The 19391-nt window shown below is 34.7% G+C and overlaps 1 protein-coding gene across 9 annotated transcripts in view; it reads left to right on the top strand.

Annotated features, from left to right (window-relative positions):
- OtopLa (proton channel otopetrin-like a) overlaps positions 1–19391 on the top strand; it is a 65930-nt gene that overhangs the window by 24151 nt on the left and 22388 nt on the right. The gene's annotated exons all lie outside the window — the stretch shown is intronic.

The raw sequence follows: 19391 nt of genomic DNA, 5'->3' as shown, positions 1-19391 counted from the left end.
TTTTGTTTTTTCATCAATCTTTATTCATTTGACAAAAAGTACAAAATGAAGGCAATGCATTGGGTTTCATTGGTTTTTATTTGATTATGTATTTACTACCGATCAAAAATAAACTTTAAATAAGTATTTTTACCAGATAAAATGTACCACCTACAAATCATGTTTTATCAAAGAATCATAGGTTACAATTGCAAATAAATGGCTTTTTGAATCTCAGCTTTTCTCAGTGTTTTGATTTTCTTTTAAAATAATCAGATTTTTTTTAAATTCCATCTCAGTTTGATTCTCCTTTGCACTTTTGCATTTCGCAATGTTTTTTTCGTGTTTTGTTGTTAGCAGTATTGAGTTACATTATTATCATCCCATTATATCATTAGTGACGATTTAGGGTTTCGATTGTAACGACGTAAACATTTCACAAACGCATTATCTGCTACTTCCCGATGGGAATGCAAAACTAGGAAATGACTGAGACATCGCCCCGCATATTGCTTCAAATCTTGGTCTACCACTGTTATAAAGAGAAAATTGTGACCCAGATTTGTGTCTTAAACTGAATTTATACTGCAAAACATGCTCAATAGAGAGGAGAGCCAACATAACATGTCACGGCACAAATATATCACCAGCAGAAATATCTCTTCGATACTGAGAAACATTGATGAGATCATCTTATGCAAATGTAGAAATGACATTGACATAATTACTTACATTATTTTTAAATATGCACGTGTTAGTTTACATGACCAGCATTAGAGAAATGAGTAAGATAAAGCATATTTTAATTTACGCCTTAAGGAATTATTGTTCATTCATAAGTAAAACTAAGAGTTTCCTCAATTAGCGATGAAAATGTTGTTATTTCATGGCGAATCAGCAATTAGTTAAGCTGCTTATATTTTGACTGCTTCTGAATTTTAAATGAATATTAAGCAAGCGATTAACTCCTGGTTACATTATTTGACTGCGAATTTAGTTAAGTCCCGTAATTTTATGAGAAATTTGTCTTTTTTTTTATTCGACTGGGTGGAAAACGAGCAAGTCGGTCTCCTGATGGTAAGAGATCACCACCGCCCATAAACATCTGCAACACCAGGGGTATTGCAGATGCGTTGCCAACCTAGAGGCCTAAGATGTAAGTAAGTAAAAGTAAAAAGTAAAAGTAAGGCCTAAAATTGTGGCCAGCAGAATCAAGATTCTGCTTAGCTTAGTTCAAGAACTAGGCAAAATTTTGTTTTAAGGCCCTAAACCAGAACAAGGATAACATTCGGTTACACATGATTTTAAGCTTTAGCAATTGTAAAATTTCTTTGGGATTTATAATAAGCTAGCAATTACCCAAAATTTCGTCAGCGCATAATTCGTTTATCGCTATCCCGCGGGATGTACGCAATTTTCCCAGTGTCATACTATTTTCATACGAAAATATTTTTCGTAGGTATTTAGAAGATATTTATCTTGAAAAAGTCTACAGCTATCTCGATATGTCGTTGCGGAAGGCATGGGGGGGACGGCTGCGAGCGCTTATGTCACGAGCGATAAAGACAGCAATATCCCAAACCATTCCCAAACGAATACCTAACGCGGCCGCGCGGCCGGCAGGGAAACTTCTCTTAAGGTTAGTTTATAACTTATAACTTTATGTTTAGATTTATTGAAATAGTCATGATTTTTGATGCATTACCTAGCTACGGAGCTACTATTAATTTTTAGGTACGAAGTAGGTAGCCGATGATGCCACCTACCATTACCACCGCCAGGTGGCGGTAAGTAGGTACTTGCTATTTATTCAATAATTTACGAAATATAAGTCGTTTAATGATTCGAAGACAAAAAGAACACTTAGGTATTTTTTTCACTGTCATCTAATTTACATAACCCTACTAAGTTTCAAATTGGACTACGTTATGCAATTTCCAGGTCGATTCTAAGCATTAAAACTATGTACTCGACAATTTTCGTTACAAAATGATTCACATATTATAATAAGAATATTCAAAATTTGTATGAACCTAACAAAAAAATCGTTATGTGAAAAGAAATGCGACAAAGTTACTTTACAAAATAAATCATTATAATCTCAGTAACGAATCAAGCGCCCAAAAGTTGTCGATAATTCTTGGTTTTACCGTTCTCTAAAACGCAATATCGAATTAACATGACATTAGACATTACTTTCGTCTTGTCCATGTTCATTTTCAGGCTAACTCAATAGATATTACTGCAACACCTTACTGGGTTGTACTAATGTAACATGTATGTACTGTGCAATTTCATTAAATAAATAAATAAATGAGTCAGCGAGCATACTGAGGTCTCCATGGTCTCAGCCATGATACAATATCGTCGGCGAACCGAAGTGAGTGAGTACTCGCCATTAATGTTATGCCTCGTCCTTTCAAGTCCAGAACCCACTCAGAACCTTAAAAGCATCCTCCAATGCAGCGATCTACAGTTTCGGAGGATCACATCTCCTTGTCTAACTCCCCGCTGCGGAGGAATAGCTGATTTTCGTATTGGGCCTTGGCAAAAGTTATTCAGTATGATCGTCTTTATCGCTTTTTCATATTTCTGGCCACAATTAAATCACTGTGTATATTTATGTTTGGCTTAAAACCAAGCCATATTGACGCTTTTCACAAAAATTGTCGGAAGGAGTTTTAAGTTACTAATCATACATTAACAGTATTTTTTTGACTTACATTAAAAAAGTGTATTGAAATATATGGATATAATCTTATTCTGTTTTATATTCCACCTAAAACAAAAAGCATTAAAGAATCATGCGACAATTCTGTTATTACTAAATAAATTAGCCTGATCATAGATTTAGTGCTATGAAGAATTAAGCGGAAAAACGTAAATAATTTAAAAACTTAAATACATATCGCAATTTTATTTTAACTTAATTATTATGTACGCTTCTACAACTGTACAGTAAAAATTGTACTTTTAACTCAAAAATGCACTTACAGCAACTGATTTAAATTTAAAATTTTACAAACTCATTTTCTCGTTTCAACTCATTGTCGCTTGATCGCTTATTGCATAACGCTGTCCAATTCATCCATTAACCGTTGAAAAGTTCCGCCCAGCGGAAACGATCCTGGCCGGAGTGTAAGAGTTAACTACCAGATTATTATACTATATTATTATTTAAGTATGTCAAATTTCAACTAAATCAAATACGTACCAAAATGTACTCAAAAACAGTTTACAAATTTTAAAAATACAACTTAAATTAAATTATGTACTCGTACAATGCTTACAAACAAACAAATTATATGAATTTTGTGATTTAAAATAAATACTTGTAAAAAGTATTCAGTCCAGGAAGGAAATGTTGCCTGGAAGAGATAGCTCTGAAGTGATAAGGCTGCCTATTGCTTACCATGTAATTTTCTCTCTGTGTACCTGTTTTCTGTATCGCTTACTATTTGTGGTGTATAATTAATGAGTCAATTGTATTGTATCAGTCCTGTCCTTATTTAAAGTAAGCAGTTTTAATTAAATATTATGCTTCCCCAATTTTATTTTACGTTCAGGCCTGAAACTGTACCTATCTTCCTGATATGCCAAGTCTCACCCCACCCCACGCTTAAATCTTTAATCTCTGAGACTGCAGGGCTACTACGATGAAACTCGAAACTCGAAGTTCGTGTCGTGCGGTCCCTCTGACACTTATACTATTTAATACGAGAGCGAGAGGGACGGTACTATAGCAACTTCGAGTTTCGAGTTTCGTAGTAGCCCTGCTGAACATGGGGTTGCACGGTATAGGTTCCAGTAAGAGCTTAAGCGAGAATACGGTATTTGACAACTCCTGAATTTGCCATATCTTTATTATTATGAAAATATAGACATACAGACAATGTTAAGCGAAGAGAAAACTTAAATCGGTTGAAAATTGGATTTATAGTGATTTTTTGAAAAATCTATATACCTGTCTCTTTCTCAAACGCTTTTCTCTCGGTATTGGCGTGTGACGTCACATGCCAGTATGTCTTTCTCTGTCTAATCTTGAATTTCAAACCCTTATAACTTTGCTATTTGTAAAGGTAGCTTAAAAATTGTTTCTCTATTCGATAACAAGCATTGTCTTGTTTTAATTTATAAAAAATAGTCAAGTACTGTATTAATATAAAGGGGAAAATTCAGACGTTTTTCTTTAATTAATGGCAGACAATGATCAAAACACTTTGTTGAATTTCAGCATTACAAAAAGCACTATGAACTAATTTAATCTTAGACGTTAAAAAAGTAACCACAGTTTTAGAAAAATAATTATCTTTTCGAAGTTCCGACAAGAAAAATCAATTGAAAAAAAAAGTTGAAATTCAAACAGTTGCTACTTTCCTATTACTTATACGAGTAACGTTACGTTACACCACTCTGTTTCTAACAGAGTAGCTTTAATTAATCTAATTCCTGTAATTAAATAGTCACCTGACAAAGAAAGCGGTAGCTTGGTGAAACCTGATCGAACTCTAGTATAAGTAAGCCTTTGGAAATCAGAAATTATAATATAGACTAGCCCTCTTGTTCTGAGAGGAGGCCTGTGTCCAGTAGTGGGACGTATATAGGCTGGGATGAATGAATGAATGAACTAGTGTTTACCCGCGGCTTCGCACACGTAAATCATTAGATTCAGCAGATGAATTGAAATTTCGGGATTTTTAAAAATTCCCGTGGGGATTCCCGAAAATTTAATCGTGGTTTGCATTGACGTTACATTTAAAACGATCATATCAAATTTCATGACTCCAAGCCCAGCGGTTCTTATTTCGAGATTTTATCCCTATCCCGTGGGAATATCGGAATAAAAAGAAGCCTATGTTTTATTCCAGATGTTCAGCTATCTACATACCAAATTTCATCCAAATACGTCCAGCCGTTTCAGCGTGAAGAAGTAACAAACATACTCACTCACAAACTTTCGCATTTATAATATAAGTAGGATATGATAACATTACACAGTCGTGATCTGACAATAAGATCTACTGGTTAATAAGATAACAAAAGAAAGTACAAACTAATTACTAATGATGTTGTTTTTATTTTAGTTAATAGTTGCGACAAATAACCACACGTTGAGCGTATAATGAACACTTCCTCTACTAGCGACTAATTATTGAATCTCCGTTGACTATAAAGCTGAAGGCTGAGTCTAGTCGGGGTATAATGAGTGATTAATAGGCGGAAAATTAGATAAACTCGCGGGTTTATGCCGAAAGCTTGCTTTGAATCTGATTTAGCCAAGCTTATTTGAACTTAGGCGAAGGTGAATGACAAAGAGGTATGAGAAGAACGAGAAATACGTAGATAGTTGCTGGAGCCAAAAAAAAAAGCTAGATTTTATGTTTGTTGTGAAGTAAAGGAAATTAAGTGAAGTAAAAATAAAAGTGATCTTTTAAAAATTAACATCAAGTTAGTACCTACGGTTAAGTTTTTAAGTTTTAAGTTTAACTTACACAAATAAGCTGCCATTAATTTTTAGGATGTTTTTTATTACAGATATTCAAGATGTGTTCATCGAAAAACGCTAAGCCGGATATAGATTTTCAGAGTCGGTTCAATCCTCCAGTTAACTGATTATTAATGCCGTAAAATAAGTAAAATGTAATAGGTTTAAATTTTAAAGATATAATATGGTTAAATGAATGAAAATATCAAATTACGTGAAAAGTTAACGTCTGGTTGGATTCAGCAGGTACAATAACACTAGCGCAGGTTTAAAATAGCAGAAACAAAAGCAAAGGGGAAAAAGTGTTTCAGCAAAATTAATACGATTATTCTCATCCATCGAGCCGCAGTTCTGCAAAAACGAATCCTTCTCTTTTCACGGAAGGCTTACTTTTGTATTGGAATAAACTTTCAAATAAGCAACAGGCAGGTGGAAATATTTAATGAAAAGTTTCTGAATACCGGCTCTATAAGTGCTATAACCTCTCATCAGGCGTGCACATAGCGAGTTTTCCTTACATTGAGTGCTTTTTTAACCATATAGGGTTTGAATAGGTAACAAAAGCGGTAAGGTTAGCTTTATTTTTCTTTTCTCATAATTACGATGTTAATTTTATCTCGCTCAATCCTTTGAAGCGGGTTATACGACGCGCGTAAAGGTATCTACGTTCCACCAGGATAACATCACCTTTTTGCGTTTATTTTTATCGTTTAGGGCGCGGTGGAGGCCGCTGTGATGCTTTGTTCTAAATCTAAAACAAGGTTGTAAACTTTTTAATAAACTGAAAGCGTGGAAACGCTTGAAAAGTTGACAGGATAAGTTTTTGAACTTAAACGTGAAAGAAAAACAAAATAAAGAGTAAAAAAGCGTAAACACATAATCATGAATCCATGCGTGGATCACAAAATAATTAAACACAGGTTGATTCAATAAGCAATTATCGTAAATTTAACTACAGAATGTCGTCTCATACATAACCAAATAAATGTAGTGTAAGAAAATCGTTACGTAATAATTATAACCTTGTTTGCAGGCATCGACGGCTTGAACAGCGAAAAATGCAGAAAAATAGCTAAACGTTCTGCTTAGGTAGTCCTAATATGGTGCAGATTTTCTTCAATAGCTACTTCGATCAACAATACATTGTTGTACTGTATTGTTGATCGAAGAATAGCTAGGAAGTATTTATTTACCTACTTTTTACGAAATATTTAGGAGACTCTTATATAAGAACGGCGCTAACACAGTTAATACTAGACATTACTATCGATTTATTCATTCGTGCCAGCTCTTGTGAATCGATAGGTAGTTTATAAAGTTTAATGGAAAGGCATAATGTCCAATCACAATGAGAATGATAGATGTCAAATGCATGCTTGTTTGTTATGGAAAATCATTTGGATTCGATCGATTTCAATTCAAATTAAACTTCAGTAACGGGCCACTAATACAATCGTAGCCTGTGCCAAGAAGGGCAGCTGCCATTTGCTGTTTCACCCACGCTTCTAGGTTTATTACAATTTTATGGACGTGGTTTTGGAATAGCTAAAAGAGCAATATTCATTTTCGATTAGACTTTTTTTAGATTTAATCGTTTTTGGCTTCTCTCTGTGCAAATTAGTCATTGTTCTAAAGTGCATTGTATTTTTGACTATTGTATTTATTATATTTAGCAACTAGCTAGCCCGCGCTTCTCACGTTTGCAGCTAGCAGAGAAAAATATAAAAAACGCATTTTCGGTCACATTTTTCACAACCCTTTCTCTAAAACTACACGCGCGCAAAGTCGGAGCGCGTCCCTAGGTTTAGATTTTATGCATCAAAATTTTATATTAAATGATATTGTAACATGTCGAGCTAAACTCGGTTTCATGTTCAAAATCATAATTTTAAGCTAAATTTCACATAAAAAGTCCGAAAAACGAGCCCATACTCACGTTCTTCTGCGTGCGGGGCGCTATGATCTATCAAACTACAAAGGCTACCACAGTTTTTTTATATGACAGATAATTGTTAGCTCAACCCCAAAGAAGAAGATAATTATTCTTCTACATCCACGTGAGATGCGTACTAAGATAAAATTATTTGAAGTCGAAAGGTGCTTAAATATTTAGGGGCGTCACTCACGACAAACATTATCAGTCATATTTTTCACTAAAACACTCTGGCAGGAAACATCCATGCCCTGAATCAACAAACAAAAAAAAAATCGTAATTATCGTGTCTTAGTTGCGCAAGACCCTCTGATCTGAAAGGAGATGCGTGCGTTCCCAATGTCCCTTTCATCGTAAATTGAAAACAAACCTAGTTTTGTTTCCGCTCGTATCTATTTGCGGAAACCAATGTACATTGAATTGGAACTGCTGGTATATTTAGGAAATTTTCTTTTACTCAACTAAACTGAAGATATGTTAGATATTTTGACTTAAATTTCGCAATTTTCAATCGGTATTTACTGTTCAATTCGATTTCATGTGTAGGTAAAGTAATTATAAGAATAACTTATTATATACCACCACTGTATTTTTCCTTTGGCACTTCCTGTGGAATCAGCTTCCGTCAGCAGTATTTCTAGACAATAATGACATTGGGTCTTTTAAGAAAAGGCTTTATAGGTACTAAACCTTTAAAGAACTGCAATAGATCAGTGACTCTCCTCGAGTTGTTGGTTTTCATGTGATTGTTTCCTATCATATAACCGCTAGCTCGTTTTCCTCCCTCTAATAATAAAAAAATACCTACATAAAGAATGAGCTGGTTTTTAATAGTTATTTATGGGGCTGACACATAATGCCTAATTATGTACAGTTGCATACATAATTTTATCGACATGCATATCATAAGTTTTCTACAATATGATCAGATATACCTGCATTTTCAATAATAATAACCTCAGTCTCAATAAATGACTGACAGTTATAGTTTTATTCATTCATAAACAATCTAGACTTGAGTCTATTTTCATTCTCAAATCGATTGTAATATTCGCGATTCAAAAAATGTATGGAACAATAATTTTACTATTGAATGAAATTACAAATCGACTAATTCGATTATCGCAAACAAACATGTTTTTTGTTTTTTTAAGATGTTCGAAATTTAAATGTAATTAAAGTATCGCTTACCGGTAGTTTAACGTAAATATCAAGATGCAACCACAGATAGAAGTTTCTTAATGTACTTAGGTCATTTGCTTATCGTCTCTGAACATATTATTGGGAATTTGTGATATGGATGTATATAAAATAATCAATGAATGGGGTGTCTTAATTTCAAACTATTTTGTTTCGATGTTTTATCCACTAGTTGATATAGTTGCGCAAGGTTCTTGAACTTACGTAAATAAAAGCATTATTATAATATTTATAGTGCGCAACTTATAAGGAAAACTTGACGCACCTAAACATTACGTGACTGAAATCAATAATAACTTACAGTGGTTCTAGTAAACTAACAATTATTGATATAACTAAGTTAAACAAAGGAAAATTGGAGATAGACACGTTCGTTCTAGAAGAGCTTGGACTGGGTTAAACTTCTATATGTATCATCATCATCATCATCATCATCTCAGCCGTAGGGCGTCCACTGTTGGACATAAACCTCCCCCACAGACCTCCAGTTGCATCGGTTGGCAGCGGCCGCCGTGAACCCGCAGCTTTAACCAGGTCATCCTTCCATATTGTTGGTGGACGTCCTACGCTGCGCTTGCCGATCTGCGGTCTCCACTCGAGAACTTTTCGGCCCCAACGGCCATCCGCTCTCCGTGCCCCGCCCCGCCCCTTGCCACTTCAACGAGCTAATTCGCTTGGCTATGTCGGTGACCCTTGTTCTATATGTATATGACGAAAGTAATTGGTATCTCGTGTACAAAACATGAATCGTATAGTTACGGTTCGAAAACATGTTTCGTGGTTAATACGTACAAACTAAGAGACTACAAGATTAAAAATATCTGTATGTGTCCATACCTAATTAGGTACAAAATAATAATAAAGAGCATAAACAAATGCCCATGAAGTTGGAAAGCAGTAAAAAGTAACAATGATAATTAAAAAACCGTTTTTAAGTTCTATAAGCATTATGATGAAAGTTAACTGACTTTTAAAATAAAGGCTCATCACAGAGACAAACCTTTTTAATTAAGTACCACAGACAAAGAGACGTGTGAAGAACGCAATTAAGTTTTGCTTTGTATAGTCAATCTGTATCGTGAGTTGCTTCTAATTAGAAGATTAATTTTAGTAGCTCCAAGTTCAGTCCGTTGATGGACATACAATTCTTAAAACTTTGTTTTAAACGCCTATAAATATTGACTATTAAATCAATGAACATACGATACGAAAAATTTTAATTTCAACAATCACATTTATACTCTCACGACACACACAGACAACACAAACATCACACCTGTATTCCCAAATGGGGTAGACAGAGCACTCGAAACGTTACCGCTTCGGAGCCACTTTTAGCAATTTTAGGTTTTAAATTTGACAAAAACGGTGCAATAGTGACAGGTTGCTAGCCTTTCGCCTACGGTATACCTTAACCTATATCCTCAGTCGCCTCTTACGACATCCACGGAAGAAATGGAGAGGTGTAATTCTAACCCGACACCACATGGGTGGCCACACCACACTCTCACGACACGAGCCTAAATTTTGCCAATTTGAACACCAAATCGAAATATTTTGTACACTACATTTGTATTGGTCCTAGTCCTACCGTCATCGAATGTAAATTAATTAGATCGAGCTCCAAAATACGCCAGCAAAAAGTAACAAATATAAATTTACAAAAATATAGTTTTTATAGCCGACATACATATATTTACTTGTTCAACTCAAAGAAGATAAACAAAGGGAATCTCTCCTCGAGAAATCTTCCAGAGAACCAAATCGCGGTCAAGAGACGTTTCATTTCCGTCAGCATGAAGATATTTTTGTTTTTTACGCTTACACCACCTGTCGATGATGGTCGTTAAGCATTGGCTTTGGTCGATTATGCCACGATTTGTTTACGATTCGGCGGTTTATAGCCGCTGGTACTACATTTGACCTATATTTGAAAATAATCTGATAATGGATTGTTGGAGGGAAATATTTGTGGGTTTGTAACGATAGATAATAAGGAGTTTTAGTGAAGACCAGGTTTTTTGGAAATAATAAATAAATATCATGGGACACTTGACAGCAATCGACCTAGTCCCAAACTAAGCAAGGCTTGTACTATGGATACTAGGCAGCGGTTAAACATACTTATTTAGATAAATACATACTTCAATACATATTAAGCATCCAAGACCCGAAAACAAACATTCGTATTATTCATACAAATATCTGCCCCGGCCGGGAATCGAATCCGGGACCTCAAGCTTCGTAGTCAGGTTCTCTAACCACATGGCCATCCGGTCGTCAACTTGGCCAGCCATATTCAAAACAACCTCTCTCCCGCGTGAAGAAACTGACATAAATAAATACTCAAACTCAATAGGTATATTCAACAACTTTGGTTCCTAGGCTGCCATAAAACCTTGTCTTCATGACATTTACGTCATTCGATAAAGATTGTTAAAGATAAATAAAATTATGTACTATGTTTAGGTAGGTACAGTCACCAGCATTAATATCTGCCACAGCGGAGCGTGCAAAAATATCTGACACGTCCTTCTGGCCCTAGAAATAGAGTCGTATCAGATATTTATGCACGCTTGTTGTGTCAGATATGGTGCTGGTGACAGTACTGTAGTGTAATAAAATTGTCGCCTGTATCTACAAGTGTCATTTATAATTATGTTTCACATATTCTTAAAAGCTGCTACTGTGTATCTTTTAAAGGCTTGATCGGTAAAAATGTAATTTTAATGAGACCATTTCCAATCTCATTCAAACGTAAGTAATTATTAATAAGATACCCCTCCCGTTCCCGAATCCTCCTTTAATTTCGTTGAATATTTTTAATGATTTAGCTGAGGCCTTTGAATTTCCTTGGGTTTTTGTAAGATATCAAAAAATTGCAGCTATTAATATTTTGCCCTGAATCTATTCGATCAAGTCGAATATTTATGGTAAAATATTCATAATACCCTCTTCAAAGCTTAATCAATATTGTTGCATCTTGAGGGATTCAGTTGATTAAATGTTATAATTTTGATTGTTGTAGTACCATCAGCCAAATATGTGGTCTACCACCCTAAAGTGGATAATCGTTTGCATGTCATAAAACAACAGTGCCAATAGACGTGTCTGTCAACTTGAAAGTTCAACTTTAGCGACATATTAATTTGATAGGAACTTGTTTAAAAATTGATAGACCACTTACTTGGCTGATGGTACCAACTAGCCACAAATTGCTTAACGTAGGACGACTTCTACGGTCCACAGGTTCTTATATTATCTTATATTAATAAAAAAAAGAGGACAAGTGCGAGTTGGACTCGCGCACCAAGGGTTCCGTACAAACCTGTAGGTAGTAACTTTAAAATTATTAAAAATATATTTTTATTATATGATGTAAATAAAAATTTACAGTTTTTGCAATTTTTCTTTTATCTGTGCTATTAGAAGTTGCTTCGTATCAAATTTCACCCTGTAGGTTTTGATTCCCTTGCGAGTTTTGAAAATTTGCGGCATAAACGGCTGTACCTTTTGATTGCGTTAGCTTTGAAGTTAGATTTTTTTACAGCTTCAAGGGACAGTAAACCTGAGTATTTGATATAAATTTCAGCTTGATACATCCACGCGTTCCTGAGAAAAAGGGTCTTGACAGACGGACGAACGGACAACAAAGTGATCCTTTAAGGGCTATTCGAGGTACCAAACCCAAAAAATGATGAAGTTTGTATGTGCGTGTGGCTGTTTGTGACTCTTTCACTTTAAAACAGTTGGACGAATCTGGAAAAAAATTTGGTATGCTGATAAATGTTTTCAAAACTAACAATTGGATATTTTGATCCCGATATTTCTACGGGATTCATTGTAAAATACCGAAATCTTAACCGCTTATTTTAGAGTTATATTTGACATTTTGCGCATGGCGTGGCGCGCGTTTATGGGCTTTATACAACGTAAATAAAGATCACGTTTAAATTTTGGAAATTCCCACCGGAACTTTGCTAAATCCCGAAATTTCGATTCAAACGCTACATCTAATGGTTAAACAGAGCGAAACCGTGGGTAAAGTGAAAACTAGTCACACATATATTTAAAAATAAGTAAGTATAGTGTCAAAATGTCTGGAAATGTGTACCTAACCAAGTTTTAAACCTAGGTTATTACATTCTGACTATTATTACAAATGCGAAAGTGAGTAGAGATGTACTTATAGTGCATAATGATTTTCCACGTATATCATCGGAAAGTTCATATTTATCGTGCTCTATCAATAAGCTTCAGTACCGAACAGCTGAAAAGTTATTTTCATCTCTCCGGTAAATTGCGTTTTCATCTCTAGGGTGGAAAGTATTATTTAATTTTTACGATTAGCCATTAGTCGAAGATAATTGAGTTTCGTCATATTATTATAATAAAAGATTTTCATTATATCTAAACTCAGCTATACATTAAACGACGTGTGTATTACGATCGTTAGGTTCACATCAAAAACATTTTACAGTTGTCTACTGGACGTTGAGCGCCGGACATCCGTTTGAAATTATAACTGATTATTCTAACCTCTCTTATATTCTTATACCTCTTTTACAAAATGTGCAAGTAGTAATTATTTTACTTTCCTCACAGTCGAAATAAAAAGTAGAATATTTATGTCTAACTCGGGTGAAATTACCCATTTCCCCTTATTAACTCGATGCTGCCTCGCTTTTTATTCCCACCCACCAATTTGTATTCAATGGCGCTTAAAAAACAGACTGCTCAAATAGATATTAAAATTAGCTCTACTTACTACAGATTATAACAGTCAGACTAAATTATATTGGTGCTCTTACTTCGTTCGAGGAAATATCTCGGATGAAAAGTGGTCCTTTCAATCCACTATTTAATTTTGACATTTGACATATAATTAAGTTCATTATAATGGATATAATAAATGTCACAAATTTAATATAATACTTGATTGACACTTTGTATATCGACGTATTCCGATTGAGATCAGACATTTTTTGATGGAAAACCATTATGCATTGCTCCTGTATGTTTGTTTGTTACGCTTCACGTCTAAAATATTCAACTGTCGTGACAAAATTTGTATCACTATCGTGATACAATACATATACATATACATATACCCTTAGCCAGATTGAGTTTATAACGCATGTTCATGAATACATCAACAAATGGGCCCGCACAGCTACTCACTTGTAGAACCGTCAAGAGACACAACAAAGACCGTCTCAAGGGCCGTTTCAGACGCGACGTTTGGTTTCGAATAGGCTTTCAGTCTTCTAACACATTTTTTTATTATTTGAATAGTGGACGTGAACTACTTTTAGGACGAAACAATGCCCTAACTAATAAATAAGTCAAAAAAAATGAGAACCTAATTCATCAAATTATTTATTTATCTACCTAGCTAGGTAGGTACTGTATACAAGGGGAGAGCAGGGTGTTATATCAACATAATAGATTCAATTAAAATTATTTTTTAGAATAAAATAAATCACTTCAGTTTGGCAGTACCTTGTCAACAAATCTTTAGTTGAGAGAGTGAGTATGAGAAACCCATTCTTAGTAGTTAGAGAAACAAAGTAAGAGCCCAAAGTATATAGTAAGTGCACGTAGGAAAAGAAAATTAGGTTAAAAGAAAGAGCGCAGTCATAAATGTCTCAATAAAAATGATCTACACGGTATTGATTTTTACAGCGTTTGGCTTAAGTATGCCGTAAATTCATAATTTTAACGAGCTCTATTTTGTAATTTGATCTTGAAACCAACCCTGTTAATAACTCTGGAAACATTCTTTTAAATTATACTATGGTACATGTTAAATAAAGTACAAATTTGTACTTTCATTTCAATTGTACTGAAACTTACCAACCTTTCTAAATTGTCAAATTAAAAGAGTACGACTATTTGAGCAATTGTCTTGTATCCTAGCGTACTTTTTATAGTACAAAACAACAGGTAATAATGACTGCCGCTAATAAACTACAAGCAGCACCAATTGTTAATACTTTTTTATTAATTGAGTCTAAGAATACACATTTATTAAGAAAAAATAACAATAAATAAAACTAAACTATGAACTAAACACCTAACTTAAAAACTTAATACCTACTAAATTAAATGTAACACCTTCTTAATTGCTAATTGAATAAAGAACTATGTGTAAATATCTGCAATAATTCACAATCAAACTCGGGAGTTCTTAGGTACCTACTTGCCAATTTTATTTTTTATATTTAAACCAGCGCCATCTCTCTCGTCCGCAGTGAGAACTATGTGTGCAATTTCTAGTATTTTTATAGGAATATCGATGAACTACAATAATTATGTTTATCTTGCTTCATCGCTACAAAATATTGTATTCATGTTGTATTGATGTTGTACCGCGCTTGGCGATTAAAAAATTGTAATGTTATCATCGCGAGATGATAACAAATTACCCTAGCAATATTTTTTTAAAGTGTTCTATTTGCAGAACTATAAAATAAAAACTGAAATCATTTCCAAAATCACGCAGCTGGATACTGTGATGTTAGAAAAAGTTGGGACCTACCGTCCTCAACTATATATTACACGTAGGTACATTTACGTGTGTATTTGCATGAAAAAAGTATAATTAGCTATGAAACTTATAACGTGGTGTCATGATTCATGTCAGGTCCACTGACCCAATTGCCTCATTACAACGATCGATCGTTCATGCTGGCTCCTGTACTTTGCGCGAATATAAGTGCATAGCACCTACGCGAAAGTGTGTTTTTAGGAATAATAACTCTATATCCTAATGGTTTATTAATTTATTAAAATAAACCCCATTAATACTTAATAATTGATATACCTTATTTTGAGGAAGGTTCTTACGGAGAAAAAGACAAAAAATTTGGAAATATACTTAAGTTGAAAATACAAACTGAAATATAGATGCACAGAAAAAACAGAAAAATAAGACTATCACTGGGAATCGAACCCAGGTCCTCGGTAATCCGTACCGCGTGCTATACCGCTACACCACTGATGGTCAACGGTACCGACACGAATTTCCCTATGCACCTTATATCTCAGCTTGTGTTTCTTACTTAGTCACTTAAGCAGCGACGCTAGCGACATCTATGCCGTAAGCCCTCAAACTTTTTCGGCATTCCTTTGGAACTAACCGCTCACCCGGACAAGAGATATCGTTTCTAAGCAATCAAATTAAGATTGTTTTTTTGGAATCTTTTTGTATTTTTTTATTTCAATTCCAAATTTTTACTTTTACGGTCATCCCGTAAAAGTAAAAATTTGGAATTGAAATATACTTAAGTAAAATTGACGTCTATTATAAACTTGTCCAACGTAACCTTAGCGCGTCAAATTATCTACAACCGCTTCGACTATAAACATAAAATTCGGCACAGGTTTTTTTATGAAGCGTTAATGAAATAAATAAAGAGAATTTTCGCAATATCCCGGAATTTCAATTTAATAACTAAGCCTAATTTTTAACGGCTAACGGTAAAGGATAGTGTTAGTATAAATAATTATAAAAACTTTTAACAATTATTTAACGATTTTCAAGCACACTTTCAGATTTTTCTGTACGACTTAATTATTTAGATGCCTAACTCTGTTATTCTTATATCGTAGTGTAGTGTCTGTCAAACAAATTGCCAAAGTCATAAATCAGAATACCTATACGACATTATTAGCATTTATCCACTCAAATAGGGTGGGAAAGTGGGAACGGCTTCTTTACGATGAAAATAAAAGAACAATATCCTATTACGTTAAAACACTTTGATGGTTTGTTTGTAAACAAATCAGCTGTGCGTAAGTTAGGTAATTCGGTTTGGTCGTGCTCACAACACAATTTACTAGCGGGGGAGTGGGCAGGCCGCCAAATGCTCGCAAACTACCTACACTACGAACTCGGTAATGGGCTTTGTTTTAACGCCAACCACAGTTGCTATGGGGTTATCATTCGCTCATCAGAAAGTTGGCAATATAAACAGTTCTGTTTTGCATTTATTACATCCGTCTGCGTTGACGCGAATATTTGCATCGCAATTATGCAGCGTGTATTTTTTTATACAGACACAAAAAGTAACCAGACGTTGGTTTTAGTGTTGTGGAAGCAATATTGCAATAAATATTATGTTAAACATTAACTATCAGATCAGTTGTTTAATCAGTCTCGAATACACCTACGAATATTTTATATTATTTTTTCGACATATTAGGTTGTGTTTGTGTTTTTAAATCCCTTTTTTATTGTGCCCAGTCTAAAAGTTACGACTGCAACAGGCGCCAATTAAATATTTTAGCGAGGTTGCATACTATTTCGACAGTTTAATACTGGCCTGTTTGCTGTCAATGTGTGATTTTGTAATATTTTTGATGATTTTCTTCTAAAAACGTCAAAGCACTGAGAAATACAAATCATGAGTGTAAGTCAATAGAGTAAGAAATGAATAAGAATTACTGACTTAGCAAAACACACCAATATCTTTTAAAATAAAGAAGATATTCAAAAATAAATTCAAACAATTTACCTAAAGGGAAAAAAAAATTTAGGGGTGTCTGAGGTTTTCAGTTATTTAATTAACAACTTTTATACTTAGTTAAAACAATGATAGGTAAATTTCGCTGCAATAGAATGGTTATTGAAGTGGAAGATGAATCAGAAATACATTATATTGTATGACAAAGGGTGATTAAAAACATCTCTGAAATACAGTCGGAACTTTAAGTTGAATGTCCCGTACCAATAAGCATCCGTGAGTTTCTATAGCGTGATATAGAACTCGTATCAATAGAGTAGAGTAGAGGAACTACTACGTCATAATTATAATTATGACATACCTAGTAGTTCCTATATTCAAAACAAGATGGTGCTTATCATTAATAAAAAGTGGAAAGCCTGTCTTCAATTATTTACGAGTAGCATTGTAACAAAAACACTTAAGTGCTTACCCGTTACTTATTGAGTTGGTCACCGCGTCCACGTTTCCCCATAAGGAGAGGCGAGTGCCACACACATCGACCGGATTGATCGGTGTGCCAGTATTCTTCACATAATAGAAACGTCTCCCAACAAAAAAAATGCTGAGTGCCAGTTACACTTAAGGTTTGCGGTTCCGTAGAAAGTGGGTACGATTTTTTCATATTTATTTATCAAGGTCAGTAGCTAAGTTACGCTTTGGCAGATATTATATTCTTAATGAACGAATGCTGGCTCACTAATCCTGCCGTGAAACAGCAGTGCTTGCACTGTTGTGTTTCGGCGTGGAGTGTAAGACAGCCGGTGAAATTACTGGCACTTGAGGTATCCCATCTTAGGCCTCTAGGTTGGCAACGTATCTGCGTATCTATCCCTGGTGTTGCAGATGTTTACGGGCGGTGGTGATCTCTTACCATCAGGAGACCCACTTGCTCATTTGCCATCCAGTCGAATAAAAAAATCTGAAGTTAAGGTTTCAAATAAATATAATGCCACTATTGAATTATTTTACCCGTGTGGTGTGGCGTTAGAATTACACCTCTCCATTTCAAAATCTTTATTGCTTTCACGTAGTGTACAGATCTTACAATAGACACAGTTAAGTACAACGTGAACCCTGCAAGGGCATTGCAATCGTTTAATAATATTAAATAATTCATCATTTATAATGGCACAAACATTTTAAATTAATTAACAAAATAAGTCAAAAAATAAATATTTAAATACAATTTTTCTTCCGTGGATGTCGTAAGAGGCGACAAAGGATATAGGTTAAGGTATACCGTAGGCGACAGGCTAGCAACCTGTCACTATTCTACCGGTTTTGTCAAACTTAAAACCTAAAATTGCTGAAAGTGGCCCCGAAGCGGTAACGTTCCGTGTGCTCTGCCTACCACATTTGGGGATACAGGCGTGATGTTTGTGTGTGTGAATTATTTTAATCCGTACCAAATTATTTAATGACATTGACATATCAAAAAATCACTCTTTATCGTCTAAGTTGCAACACTTTTGATAAAGTGGTCGCGGTTATCGGTTGAGAATTTCCATCAAATTTTCACGACAAATTTCCTGAAAAAATTGTGTGGTGCTTTTTCCTTGCCTTCTATGCCGCAATGCTGGAGTCCAGAGTTATAGCTCACTTTCACTTTTACGACATTCACGGGAATATAATAGGCCCGTCCTATTCGAAAACCGAGCACGGCTCGAACTAACTCTAACATTGATGTAAAAAGTCGAACATTTTTAATGACGAAGATTGACGCACTGTCTCGTTGATCATCGTAAAATGACTATCATAATTGTGTCAAAAAAAGCAACGAGAGATTCCAATAATCAGTGTTATCTGAAAGATTCTGGATTTGTGGTACGGAACTCTAATAAATATTTTCCATTGAGTTCGCTTTCTGAGTCTCCACGAACTCTTGCATTAATTCACATAATGCAATTGCAGCCGGGAACTAACCTTAATTCGCTGCTGTGATGTTTTACTTGATTTCTAAAGAAGGGAAAATGTACCCGATTTCTATTTACCTTTTCATACTGACATGATTTGACATCCTACTAGAAAATGGAACGAATGAATGACGTCATTAAGAAACTAAGAAGTGTTTCCATTACAGTAGTCTTAAAAAAATATAAGACTTGAAAGTATGCTATTTACTTCTTAAGGATATTTAACTATAGATAGTACAGTCGCCATGAGGTATTTCGGAGCGGCCAACGTGATCAAAAATATCGAAACATGAACTCTAATGCCTTAATAATAGAGTGCATTATGCCGATATTTTTGACCACCTTGGCTGCTACGAAATATTTGATGGCGA

The sequence above is a fragment of the Choristoneura fumiferana genome, chromosome 2 (genome assembly GCF_025370935.1).
Source record: "Choristoneura fumiferana chromosome 2, NRCan_CFum_1, whole genome shotgun sequence".
Lineage (NCBI taxonomy): Eukaryota > Metazoa > Arthropoda > Insecta > Lepidoptera > Tortricidae > Choristoneura > Choristoneura fumiferana.
This window is presented reverse-complemented; position numbering and strand designations above follow the sequence as displayed.